The 12,139-nt window shown below is 49.5% G+C and overlaps 1 long non-coding RNA gene across 2 annotated transcripts; it reads right to left on the reverse strand.

Annotated features, from left to right (window-relative positions):
- Positions 1–352: 352 nt before the first annotated feature.
- On the reverse strand, positions 353–11,209 carry LOC119230342 (uncharacterized). Of its 2 annotated transcripts, none has more exons than XR_005121738.2 (4): positions 11,100–11,209; positions 9,019–9,129; positions 6,253–6,414; positions 353–397 (listed from the first exon to the last, which is right to left on the reverse strand). It is a non-coding gene; the product is annotated as an uncharacterized LOC119230342 (long non-coding RNA). The 2 variants fall into 2 exon arrangements; XR_008549412.1 differs by lacking the exon at positions 11,100–11,209 and adding an exon at positions 9,220–9,430.
- Between the last annotated feature and the right edge of the window lie 930 nt (positions 11,210–12,139).

The raw sequence follows: 12,139 nt of genomic DNA on the forward strand, positions 1-12,139 counted from the left end.
GTCACCCTATAGGTTGTTTTGCACCCGTCCGCGGGCAGCCTTAGTGTGCAAGGACCCGAGCGCAGGTCCGGTTCAGTTCAGCGGAGCCCCAGCACCCAGGGGTGCTGGCGGAGGCCGCCCGGGCCGCGCCCCTGCTGGCTGGGCGAAGAAGGGTCCCGGGCCTCCAGCTGCCGAAAAGGTCTCCCGACCCTCCGGGGACGCGCCGAGGCCCGGGACCGCCCGCCTCCCCCGGGGAGCGGCTCCCCCCGGCCTGGCCGCGCCGCCCCGCGCGCGCCCGGCCCCCGCTTACTCTTGGTGGCCGCGATGAGGCTCTTCCCGTCCTTGATGAGCTCTTAATGAACTTGTTGTCCGCTCGAGCTCCGCTTCGTGGGCGCGGATCCGCTCCCTGAACCACGGGCTGTCGAGGTAGCAGTCGCTGAACTCCAGGGGCTGCAGCCCCATGACGGCGCGGGGCGCGCGGCGGGGCGGCCGCCAGGTGCGGGGCGCGGGCGGGCGGCGCGGACCTGTGCCCGGAGCGAGGCCGGACCGTGCGCGCCAGCAGCCGCCAGGCGAGCGAGCAGCGCGGCGCCCCAATCCCGGCAGCCCCCGCCGAAGCCCGGGCGCCCGCCGCCGCCCCGCCCCGCCGGCCCCCGCGCCGCGCGCCCGCCCGGAGGCGCGAGGCCGCCGCGCCCCGCCCCGGGCGCCTCCCGGGCCCGCCCCGCGCGGCCCCGCGCGCCCCCGGCTTTTCCCTCCGCCTCCCGCCCCCCTCTCCCCTCCTCGCCCCTCCTCTCCCCTCCTCTCCCGGCGCCTCTGCGCCTCTTCCCCGCGCCGGCGCCCCTCCCCTTCCTCCGAGGCGGCCCCGCGCTAGAATCTCGGCCCGCGGCTCTCCCCACCCCGCGCGCCTCCCCTGTCCTCGGCTCCTCTCGGGGGGTGACTCGGGGTCGGCTCCCCGACCGGAGAGCGCGCCCGGCTCGGGAAGGGGTGTCTGCCCAGCCGGCACGCCCTCATCCCGCAGCCGGCGCCCCAGCCCGGGGGTCTGGCTGGCCGGGGGACACCCCAGAGCTGGGAGGGGACGCGCACGCGGGGCTCTCCTTTCCTCATTTGCGCCCCCGCTTCAAGGAAAGCGCGGGTGGCGTCTGCGCTGTGGATGGAGAGCTTTACCCGGGCAGGACGCGCGCGCTCGGGCGCCTGGCGGGGGAGAGCGGAGGGACAGGGCCAGGGTGGCGAGACCTGCCCCGCGATCCGGTGGGGAAGCGGGTCTGGGTGGGCAGCCGCGACCCTTTTATCCTGCACGGCACGTGCCCAAGTCCGTGTGGCTTTCACGGGAAGGGGGTGACGACCGGCCGTGAACGCACCCCAGTGCTGCTGGGGAAGCCGCTGGGTTCTGAAACAACTCACAGGTGCGCCACCCGCCCCCCCCCAAAAAAAGTTGACATTTCACTTATACCTAAAGGAAACCGCAATTGGTCGTTGGAGTCGCTTTTCATAATAGCCACTACCAATTTACTAAGCAGTTACGCGCCCAGCACTCTCCAGCAGACCTACAGACATTTCCCCCAAGCCCACACCATGTGTATGCGCAGAGGTTTACTGAGAAGGGTAGCATCACCAAGAAACTTCAAAGGGATTCTTTAAAACGTTCAGACACTGAGCTGGGTAATTAAGAATCTGTTTGGACAGCACGTTGCAGGAGAGCAGCCCTCCGCAGCGAGCTAAATAAGCCTCCTACTCAATGAGCTCTTTTGTTACAAAACAGTCCTCGGAATGGCTAAGCCGCAGATAAACAGATAAACATTATTACCTCAATGTCCATCCTCCAGAGAATTCAAAATGTTTTACCAAGCACGTTTGGTTTGGAGAGTTTCGGTTTCCAACCACCCCCATCCCCAGACCAGCAGAGGGGCTGGAGTCTCCAAAGAGGAGAATAAAACAGGCAAATAAGGGGGGGCGGGGGGAGGGAACACTTAAGAAGGGATGTCAGTAAACACTGTCTCCATCCTCTGAGCAAAAATCCCCCCAAGAAGGCCTCCTGACCCTCAAAGAGCTTGGACCAGCGACTGACTCCCTACCTGTAAGCCCAAGAGACACGGAAAGGTAAGTCCAGGCAAATCCTTGTTCGTAAACGCATCATTCGTGGTAGCCAAAAAGTGGGATGAACCCAAGTAGAAAATGTGGGTATCCAAAGAGTGGAATATTAACCTCCAATAAGAGGGAATGAGGAACTGGTGCCTGTTACATCCAAATTTTGAAAACATTTAATGAGAAAGACGTCAGTCACCGAAGACCCCATATATTATTCAGCGCAGATGAAATATCCAGAACAGAAAATTACCCACAGTCCATCGGTGGTTGCCAGGGGCTGGAGGGCGGGGTGGGGTTCAAGAAGGGGTTTCCTTAGCAGAGGATGAAAACTACTTAAACTTAGATTTTGATATTAGTTGCACAACTCTGAATATACTAAAAATCGCTGAATGGCCTATGTTAAATGAGTTAACTTTTTTCCCTGGTATGTGAAATATATCTCAATTTAAAAGTTTAAAAACACATGTATTGATCCACAGCTGCCTCTCCTTTATTACCACTTTCCACTCCCAGTCTCCAGAACTCTACTTCACTGAATGTGGTTTAAAACAACACAACACTGCAAGTGTGTGTTGCAACAACACATGCTGTGAAGTATGTCATTTTACACACGAACACCAGTATTAAAGGGCAGGTGGATAGAAATCAAATTTCCAATGCTAATAAGGCTACTGTGATCGCAGAGAGAAGAGGGGCCTGCCTAGTTTGGTTTTATTCAATCACGCCGTGGATATAGTGCCTGGAAGAGATGATCAGCAACTGTGGAATGAGTGAGAAATCTGACCAAGTGAAGAGAAATCATATGGGTCTACGGCAAGACAGGAATTGCTGGGTTCTGAGTCAATTTCATTATTTAATAGTTGTGACCTGACAAAGGTACCTTTTCTCTAAAGCTCAGACTGGCCATCCATGAAATGGAGGTGCTGACATTGCAACTGCAGGTTGGTTGAGAAGATTTAATAAAATTGTGTCTATAAAGCACCTGCTGAAAAGTTAGAATGATGATGCCTGGGAGATGGAGAATGCAGTGGGAAGGATGTACTGAAGAGAGGGGGTAGGGAGGAGGTGAAGATTCCCATCAGTATGGGAAAAGTTGGGTGGGGGGAGAGAGGGAGTCTATCCCCTTGAAATCACAGCTTTAAATCCTAAAACAGAATCCAAGGAAAGTGATCACAGATGCGGATGCTATGAGCTCCCAGGTCTCAGCTGACTCTGTTCATTCATTCATTCTTCCCACAAATATTTGTGGTTCTTCTATGCACGTTAGCCACTGTGCAAGGTATTAGAGATGCAACAATACACAAAACCCTGTCTGGCATCACTGTGCTTTTGGTCTATGGAGAAAGACTGACATGGTACCATTAAAAAAAAAATTCACACAAATATGTACCTAATTTAAAATTAAAGTGCCACACAGTTCATGGGTGTGGGATTGATTATAATTGGGGGACTTGATGTAAATAGAGTGTGGCCAGGAAAAACTCATTGAAGAAGTGTCCTTTAATCAGTGACCAGAAGCATGAATAGGAGTTAACCAGTAAATAGGTGGGTGGGAGCAGAGTAATCCAGAGTAATCTGGCCCCTGGGATAGGAGAGCCTTTGCGATTCAAGATACTAAAAAAGGTCAGACTCCAACTCAGTGTGGACTCTGTCCCTAAAAGTAGCTGTTACAAAGCATGAGGGACACCACAGGTGAATAAATACTGGTCCTACCTGAAATACAACTCATGACCTGAACTCTCACTAGCCCTTCGGAGCACTGGCACCAAACTCACAGCAAGAAAAGATCACAGCTTTGCATGGGTAAGCAATTGTTGATGCTTCAGCCCTCAGTGAACAAGATTTGGGTGATGTTACCTTCTCCAGTAGCTACCGAAGACTGGGTGGTATTAGAAGTTCAGACCAGATTTCAGCAAATCTGAGCTGGGCTGCGAGGATTACCTGATAGAGAGCACTGGACAATGGATCTAGAACCTCAGAGCAAGCCACACTGATCCTTTCAAGGCTCTCCTCCATGCACCTTCTCTCCCAGCTCTACTTCCAGAGTTCCCTGTGTGTCTATGAGCAGCAGACAAGGAGTACATGTCTGGGTGTCGCATCACCAAGCGAAAGGGAGTCATCAGGTTGAGGAACAGATCCCTATACTGTAGCAGATTCCCCAACCCAGAGTCTCACAGCTGTCTAGACTGTGGATGATCCAATTGAGACAAACAAGATGGGGGCAGATATTTGTGGCAATTTGTAATCACCAACAGCAAAGCATCAACATAGGGGATAACTGGCTTGGGAAAAACATTGAAGTTGAACTCAAGCCATATTTCAAAACTGATTATAAATAAAAAAGTTGGGGACTGAAGCACAGTAAGTGGGAGGAGCTAGCTTAAGAATGCACTGGGGGTTGGAGGGTGAGGGAGGACCCAGCTCGTGCAGAGCCTCAGAGGCTATGTTTAGGATTCAAGATTGTATCCTAATGCATTTGGGAGCCTCAAAGAAGAGTCTTCAGCATTGTGTAATGTGATCTGCCTGCTGATTTCTCTCAAGCTACAGTGTGGAGAATGGGAATCCAGACATAAGACTTGTGCAGCTGTCTAAGCAAGAAAAGGTATCTCTTAGCCCTCCAGGTGACATGGAGACAGAGAGAAATAGACACATCAAAACATATTGTAGAGGGGAATTCTGGGTCTTGACAATGGCCTCAACATTAGAAATGAGGAAGAAAGTGGGCCTCCCTTGGTGGCGCAGCGGTTGAGAGCTGGGCTGTGAGGCTGCCCGCAGCCTCTGCAGCGCCCGCCGGTTCTTTCCCCAGCCACCAGGGAGGGTCCCACAAGAAAGAAAAAAAAAAAGAAAAAAAGAAATGAGGAAGAAAGTGACGTTGTAGAGGAAAGTGAACTCTTGTGCACTGATGGTGGGAACATAAATTGGGACAGCAACTATGGAAAATGGTATGGAAGTTCCTCAAAAATTTTAGAACGACCACAGAATCTTCCATTTCTGGGTATTTAACTGAAAAATATGAAAATGCTAACTGGAATGGTAATATCAATAATGCTGTGTTGTAGGGCCTCCCTGGTGGCACAAGGGGTTGAGGGCAGCGCTGTGAAGCTATCCGCAGCCTCAGCAGCATGAGTTAGATCCCCGGTCAGGGAGCTAACCACATGGCACAACAGACCTCTCCTGACTCACCTGCCACTCCCTCAGCAGTGTATTTCAGTCAGTCTGCCTGTTCTGCTCCCCACTCTGTCTCTGGTGAATCCTCTCACCTCCCATACCTCTGGCCTGTACCCCAGTTCTTATAATCATCAATAAATAAATCTTTAAAAAAATAATGCTGTGTTGTATATTTGAAATTTACTAAGTAGCGTATCTTAAAAGCTCTAACATACAATCGTAACTGTGTGTGGTCCTAGATGTTAAGGACACTTCTAGAGCGGATCATTTCACTATATTTATGTATATATACTGAATTTCTATGTTGTACACCAGACACATAATATTATTTCAAATGTGTCTTCAGTTTTTAAAAAATGAATAAGAAGTTGTCAAAGACAGCCCCCGGGCTCGCGGCACAGTAAGTGGATGAATATGAACTTTAGTGAACATTCACTAGAAGAGTAATGTGGACTAAGAAATCAATGTGGTGACAGGGAGGACTGTGATGGACAAGATCGGTTTCATTCTGACTCATTAAGTTTGAGTCTGGGAGAGGCATTCAAGTATGTATGTCAGGCAGGTGTTTCTATGCTTTGCTCAGGACCTGTGTCATTTAAGGATTTGGATCAACCCAAGGTGGCCAAGTCCCAGTCTAGATAAAACAGAGATTATCCTTCCCCAAAGTAGGTCCTGCTATATATAAAGCTCTTTCCCTCCTGAGTCGCTAAGTTGCTGCCCAGTAAGCCAAATACAGGTCATCCTGCGTCTTTTGGACATATTTCAGGCTGTGAGTCTGTTAGAATTAGGTTCAGACACATTCTAACAGAAAATTCAAAACAGTTTAAATTGTAAGCTTATTTTTCTCACATGCACGTAAGAGAAGTTCAAAAGCAAATACTCTAACATGACTCCACAGCCCCCAGGGAAGTGCTGGCCCCTATCTCATCCCATCATCCAGGATGTCTCCTAGCTCCCCTTCTGTGAAAGCAGGGATGGCAAAGGGTGGATCTCTTTTCCAGCTGAGTCAGCCCCTTTCCTCACCTGCTGCAGGTTGTGGTCACACTTCCTGCGAGGGAAAATGGGAGATTCAGTCTTTTGTCTGGAACATCACCACCATAGATGAAATCCGAAGGTCCTTACAAAGAGGGCAAAGAGCAATAGTTTGTAAGCAGGAAACTGGCAGTCTCTACCGCAGGTTGACACCTTCAGGAAAGAAGGAAACATAAATGTTATAATGAGAAGACAGAAGCTGCATCTTTGGGTATCTTCCAAGATGCATTACGCTGCTTTTTCTCCTAGGTATTAAGGGAGGAAATGCCAAAATAACTTAAACAAGAAATTACTGGCCCATCTCACTAAAAACCTCCCAGGAACAGTAGGGTAAACTTTAGCACTGCCCCAGCTTCATTCCTCTGTGATTCTTTCAGCCTTGCTCTTCTTAAGTCCAACCTCCAGAAAACTTAGACATCAACTTTCCAGACTCACCTACAAACAACATCCCTGCCTGTGCTAGGAAGATAGACCCTTATTACAATTATTTCCACGTGGGTATCAGCCCAGTTGAGGAGACTGGTCTGTCCTGACTCCCTTAGCCCTGGAGACCTGCCCCTCAAGTGAGCACTAAGACAAAAGTAGGGGTATTGCCAAGTAGCAATACCCCAGGAGCCACCCTTCGGGCTGGAGGTGGTTATGAGAGTGCTGTACAGTGAGTTGTGAGCTAGTAATCTATACAGTGCAATGGCGGTGGCCGCAAGCAATGTGAATATACTTAATCCCGTCAAGCCAGACACCTCAAAATAGCTAAAATGGTAAATTTTATGTTATATGGATTTTATCACTTAAAGAAGCAAATGTAAAATGAAGGAGGTTCTCCCCACACATAACCCCTGACAAAAGCTTATTGTGCATCTCTTCTTAAACATGAATCATCACAGAATAATAACTCTCCAGAAAGTGTTTAACATTTTCATTACATCTGTTTTTAAAATAATTCTTTCTTCACAGAACACCAACTGAGAGCTCTTGAATTACCAATCTAGGTAATACCGATGTGAGAAGTATTACTGTGCTGACTCAACAACACCTGGGGAGTGTGCACTCGCTCGCTCTCCGTCCGTGTCTCTCTCTCTCAATAAACAACTAGTGGATGCCCAGAAGCTTAGGAAAAAATTTCCCACCCTGTGTCCGGGAGGGTGTCTCCAGAAGAGATTAGCGTTTGACCCCACACCCTGAGTGAGTAAAGATCACTGCAGCAGAGCTGGTGGGCACCATCCAGCCCATTGGGGGCCTGACGAGAACTAAAAGGCCAAGGAAAGGCAAATTCCCTCTCTCTTTACGCTGAACCTCCATCGCCTCTTACCTCCAGAGGTTATCCAACCTGCAGACTTAGACTAGAACATACACCCCAGCTTCCCAGGTTCCCCAGTACTCCAATGGCAGATTACATGGGGCCTCATGGCCACCAGAGTTGTGTTAAATAAATCTCTGTAACCCTGAATAGTGAACATACTTGCCTCTCCCGGCAACATACTGCAGAGGGCAGAGTCCTGTCGTGTGTGAAGTTTTCCTTGTTCTAGTATTTGCTGCTCGCCTATTAAGTGCCAGGACACATGCTAGAACTAGAACTGCCATAGCGACCAAAACAAGCACAGCTCATGCCCTCAAGGAGCAATTGTCTCCAATCAGAGAAATAATGGATCATGTAGTCACAAATATAAAGATTGAATGAAAACTGATGAATGCTAGGAAAACTACCTGGTGCCGGGACAGGGCAGTCAGTGAGGAACTGGCAATGAAGCTGAGAGCTGAAGGATGAGGTGCTAGTGGGTAAAAGTGAAGTGGTTGTGATGTGGAGAGAGAGGGAACATGTCGAGAGGAAGCTCTGTCAAAGAATTAGCACAAGATACTGAAAGAGGCCAGGTGGCCGGAACACATGGGGTACAGACCCTGAGGAAGGGAAAGGGGTTCCCCCAGCTTTTGGAAACGCCTGGTGTGCAGAAGGGATAGGGGTTCTGCTTTCGCACAGGTTTCTTCCTTTCCTGGAAAACACTGGATGTGGGTTCAGAACTCCACCAGGGTTCTCTGTTTGTTTCCTAAGGAGAGCTCACCTTCTCCAGCCCTCCTAGACATCATAACTTGGGACCCAAGGAAGTTCTAGAACTAGCCCAAACCCAAGGATATTCAGCCAGCAAACCAATTGAGTAGCTGGAGCGGGCAAGGCACTGTAGTAAGGGCAATAAGCAATACTAAAGTTAGGAAATCCCTAATCTCAAGGGATTTACATCCGGGTCCTGTAGCCACAGGGCACATGCTGACACCTGGGTAACTATAAAACAGAGCACAGGGATGCTTCATTCAGCATACACGGTTGCTGGGTGTTCCCCGTGAGACCATGATGGGGAAATACCTAAGGAATGTGAGGGTGAGATGCAGGGGAGAGATTTTCCAATTCTCCCACATTTAAATTACAATTCTCTGGGGCCTCCCCGGTGGCGCAGCGGTTGAGCGCTGGGTTGCGAAGCTGACTGCAGCCTCTGCAGTGCCGGTTCGATCCCCGGCTGCTCCCGGGCCACCGGAGGAGGGTCCCGCATGGCGCGCAGACCTCTCCTGCCGCCCGCTGCTCCCCTCAGCAGTGTACTTGGGTCCTTCTGCCTGCTCTGCTCCCCGCTCTGGCTCTGGTGAATTCTCTCACCCTCCCGCGCTTCTGACTGTACCCAGTGCTTGTACAAATAAAGAAATAAATAAAAAATAAATCTTAAAAAAAATAAATAAATAAATTACAATTCTCTGAAGCAATGCAGGACTCACCTTTTCAAGTGTGGAGTTAGAGGAACCTGGCTCAGGGCGATGTGGGCTAAGTCTCATAATCAGCACCCTGCTGGGCAATCATGCTTCCCTGCCCCCAGCTTTTGGAAACGCCTGGTGTGCAGAAGGGGGAGTTATCACCAGGCTGCCTGCAGATCCCTCAGGCAAATACTATCCTCTTTCCTAAAACGTGGATCAACTGACCTAAGCAGTGACCTGTGGTTGATTTTGTCCAGATAGCAATGGATATTTAAAAAATTGTTTGTCATTAGGAAATGTATGTGTTTCCAGCATCCCAAACACGCTGGCATGACCAGGAAAGAGGTTTCCACAGGGTGACCTTCAACCGGGCAATTGTCCAGCCACTGGAAAGTCAATCTGCCATGACTAGAGGCAGGTTCTCAGCGTCCATGGGACTCTGTGTTACAGGGAAATGGAAAATGAAAAAAAAAAAGTATAAATGCAAGTCTTATCTTATAACCCAAGAATTCCAGGCCTGCCAATTTGTCCTATGAATTTTTTTTTTTTAAATGTATATACTTAGGGGTGGGGAGTTCGGGAATGAAAGCAATCAAGTGATCTGGAGAATAGTCAAACGAGTCAGCACATACCCCTTCCAGGGGCTCCTGGGCTTTGATACCATTAAAAGGATCTCTACTTTTGCTCTCAGTGGTAGATACAGACATGTTGGGATGCTCAGCCTTTATCCCAGCCTCCCAAGAGCACCCCCATTTCCAGCTGGGCCGTCATTTCCCCACATAGCCTGAAATCCTAGTGACATTCAAGTGCCAGCCTAACAGGAGGAAAGCCAAAAAGATCCCTGGAGACTGGTACAAACCCTTGCTCTCGGGCCTGCTGCAGCCACGGGCTGGCACATGACCTCAGCTCAGCCAGCCCCTCTTTCCCAGGACTTTGACTCTTGAGCACCATAGAGCAGTGGCGGGAGAAACAACGTTCCCTGTTGCAGCCAAGAGTGTGAAGGAGACCTGCTGCCTGGCAGGCTGTCCAGCGTCCTGTCCCAATGCGGGTTCTTGGGGATTCTGATGGTACCCCCATCCTTCACATGAAATGCCTTTTTGCTTAAATTGCCATAATCAAGGAATTATTTATTTATTTGCAAACAAAAGAGTAAGTAGATACCAAGCTTGGTACTATACAGCAGTGGGCCTTCAGGGAAATTGGAGCACTTGGTAATTGTTTTCTGCTGTGTTAAAACGGAACACAGTAATACTCCCATTTGTGTCCTGAGAAGGGAGCCCAGAACCCCTGGCGCATGTACACTGGGGCAACAAGTCATTAAGTTGTCATCTTTGATGACCTAGTTCTGAGTCATATGACCCTAAGTCTCCTGTGTAGTTAATTTGATGTGCCAACCTGACATGGCTATGGGATGCCCAAGAGCTGGTAAGACATTATTTCTGGGTGTGCCTACGAGGGTATTTCTAGAAGCAATTAGCATTTGATTCAGCAGAGTGAGTGAAGAAATCCACCGTCACCAAAGTGTGCTGGCATCATCCGTCCAATCCACTGCAGGAGCAAATAGAAGAAGCAAAGGAAGGTGAACACCCTCTTCCCGAGCTGAGACGTCTCCTGCGCTCAGTGACAGGCGCTCCAGGTCCCGAAATCTTCATGCTAGGGCTTTCCTGGCTGTCCAGCTGTTAGATGGCAGGTTGCGCGAATTCTCATTCTTTGTCGCCACGTGAACCAATCCCTGTAACAAATCTGCCTTCCTTTATGTTGGATCTACGTGTTGGTTCTGCTTCTCTGGAGCAGCCTGACTAAAACATCCTTCTTTGCTGGGAACTCGCCTGTTCTATGTCTATCGTCCTGATAGTCCCCCGCCTTTACCATGTCCTCTTGGGTTTTTCACGTGTAAATGGAGTTTGACTATAAACAATGGCATGGAAAAGATGTTTAAAAAAAGCCAGGATGGAATTGCTGAGCTGCCCTGTATTCCAGCTCCTGGTCTCACTAGCAATGTTAGTGACAGAGAACAGAGTTCTTATTTTGACTTGTGGATAATCTGAAAGATCACCTATCTCTCTTTATCTGACATTTCCTGAAGCAAGGTAACCAACACACACCTTTGAGCATGAATGGTGAACGTTCTGATAAAACGATGCTCTCTGGTATGTGAACAGGTTGGAACAGCTCTTCCTTCCAGTGGCCATAGAAGAAATAGCACCTCTCGCTAGCTATTTGATGTAGCAGCCAGTGACCTGCAAGACGGATGAGGTTTCCAGGCCACCAGTCAACAGGGTCAACAGGAAGCACAGAAAATTATAGGCTGAGGGTAAAGCTATGCAAGCAAATGGAAGCTTGGTAGAGCAGCCGCGGAGTAGTCCACAGAGAGAGTAGTCTCCACCCATCACTCAAATTGTTGTCCTTTATTATAGGTACAAATCCTTAACTATTTACATGCTGTACTTCCCTGTCACCCTTCTGATTTGAATGAGAGAAAGGAAAGTGCATGTTTAATGAAAAATTAAGTAGCAATTTTCCATTTCTCAAAAAAGTGGCTTGTATTTGTCAACATTATTTGTCATGGCAAATCACATGAAAACACTGTGACTGTGCTTAATGCTACTGAATTGTCCGGTGAAAATGGTAAGTGGTGGAGGGCCCCCTGATGGTGCAGGCGGTTGAACACAGTGCTATGCAGCTGTCCACAGCCTCTGCCGCACGGGTTCGATCCTGGCCGGCCGTGCTACCCACATGGCGCAGCAGACCTCTCCTGTCTCATCCGCTGCTCCCCTCAGCAGTTTCGCTCAGTCTGCCTGTTTTGTTCCTTGCTCTGTCTCCGGTGAATCCTCTCACCCTCCCATGCATCTGGCCTGTACCCTTTCTTGTATGCATGAATAAATAAATCTTAAAGAAAAAAGAAAAGAAAATGGTATTTCTTTCTTTCTTTGTTTTTTTTAAAGATTTACCCATTCATTTATACAAGAACCGGGGTACAGACCAGATGCGCGGGAAGTTGAGAGGATTCACCAGAGACAGAGCGGGGAACAGAACAGGCAGACTGACGAAATACACTGCTGAGGGGAGCAGCGGGCAAGACAGGAGAGGTCTGCCAAGCCATGTGGGACCCTTGCCAGCCGGCCGGGATTGAACCGGCACTGCA

This window comes from Talpa occidentalis, unplaced genomic scaffold (assembly GCF_014898055.3).
Source record: "Talpa occidentalis isolate TD23 unplaced genomic scaffold, MPIMG_talOcc4v2.1 talOcc4.677, whole genome shotgun sequence".
Classification (NCBI taxonomy): Eukaryota; Metazoa; Chordata; class Mammalia; order Eulipotyphla; family Talpidae; genus Talpa; species Talpa occidentalis.